General features: G+C 44.0%; 1 non-coding gene across 1 annotated transcript; it reads left to right on the top strand.

Moving 5' to 3' along the window:
• Window positions 1–615: 615 nt before the first annotated feature.
• Window positions 616–687, top strand: TRNAG-CCC (transfer RNA glycine (anticodon CCC)). Its single transcript has one exon. It is a non-coding gene; the product is annotated as a tRNA-Gly (tRNA).
• The last annotated feature ends 1,028 nt before the right edge of the window (window positions 688–1,715 follow it).

Genomic DNA, 1,715 nt, shown 5'->3' with positions numbered 1-1,715 from the left:
GCAGAGTGGCGCAGCGGAAGCGTGCTGGGCCCATAACCCAGAGGTCGATGGATCGAAACCATCCTCTGCTAATTTTGCTTGATTTTCCTTCCAAGGACCAAGCTGTCATTTCCACGTTGCCAGAAAGGAAAAGTGCAAGCTTGTGCCAGCTATGTGAGGAAAGACTTCTCAACTATTCGTGTCTGTGTAATACAAGAGTGATCGTGAAAGGTACAACCCTGTACTTTGAAAGTAAAGACACACAATTATAACCATAAATGACTGGTGGGAGCTTCACACAACTTTCTGGGCATGCTTTGAATTTCATTCTTCCCTTTTTGTTCTGCTCTTATCTATCTCCTGGGCATTTCATGGAATGTTCTCTTTCTCTTCCCTACTTTGCTTCCCATGCTGCCTATATATGCTCATTTCTACTATTTGTACTGTTGCTTTTCATTTCTTCTCTTCTGCACAGCTTTGTCCTTGGTTTCAATCCCCAGTTCCTTACCCTCTGCAAAAAACGTTCTACTGCTTCTCATGTTGGTATCTAAACCAAATGCACCATTGAAGCTGGTGCAAGATAGTCATTGATTTCTGCAACGTAATATTTAGAACCGAGAGCTAAAACATCAGAGGGCGTTGGTGGTATAGTGGTGAGCATAGCTGCTTCCCAAGCAGTTGACCCGGGTTCGATTCCCGGCCAACGCACTGAAAATACTTATATTTTCTGCAAGCAGGATATATTTTAATACAACAAGTCACAAAATGGAAATTTCACGAACAGATTAATCAGCCATATATAAAAAAATAAACAAATACGTGGGCAAACATCTCAATCGCACCTTCTGCTACATACATTGTCCTAATATATGATAAGTTTCATAAAGCAGAGTCACAACTCACATGTGCTGGTAATAAATTTGTTACAGTGGGCAAACAATGGAAGGGCTGAGGCCCGACCAGACATTGTAACTCCAGCATCTCTATGTTAAAAAGCATTTCTAGGCAATATCTAGCCTCTGAAAAAAATATGCAAGATCCACAGATAAATCTGGCAAAAGTCCCTAACATTTTGTGCATACTTGTGCTCTCACCTGAATGTAGCGCCACCTTGTTGCTGTCGAAGGAAACTGCTGCTCACAAAATGTTTTATCAGAAGGCAAGTTGAGAGGAATCCAAGAGTCAGATGTCCATGGAAAGAGCCACTCACTGAAGCAGGAATGTTGGATGCTTCATTTTCGCATAGTTTCCTGTCCAACGTCCACAACGCTCCCAAACGCTCAAAAGCCTCGCCCTCACCGGGTAGATCTCTGGCTCCCAGGTAAAGCCAAATCCTGAGCATGCTAGTGCTAGGATACCCGAGAGAGAGAGAGAGGGTTCAAGAGCTACTGTCTTGATAAAGGCCTGAAACGGCTAGTGCCTAAGAGTCTCTGACTTTCAGTTATGACTGATTGTGAGAGGGGAAGATGAAGTTTTTCTGCACCCAGCATGCCTTGGGATATACTTATGCAAATGAGGTGAGAGCCAGACCAATCCCACGCTACTCTGCTTAATGATCCTTATCTGCATAAAAAGAACACTTTCACAACAGAGCAGAGTGGCGCAGCGGAAGCGTGCTGGGCCCATAACCCAGAGGTCGATGGATCGAAACCATCCTCTGCTAATTTTGCTTGATTTTCCTTCCAAGGACCAAGCTGTCATTTCCAGGCTACCAGCAAGGAAAAGCGCAAGCTTGT

Source organism: Lissotriton vulgaris, chromosome 9 (assembly GCF_964263255.1).
Source record: "Lissotriton vulgaris chromosome 9, aLisVul1.2, whole genome shotgun sequence".
NCBI lineage: Eukaryota > Metazoa > Chordata > Amphibia > Caudata > Salamandridae > Lissotriton > Lissotriton vulgaris.
This window is presented reverse-complemented; position numbering and strand designations above follow the sequence as displayed.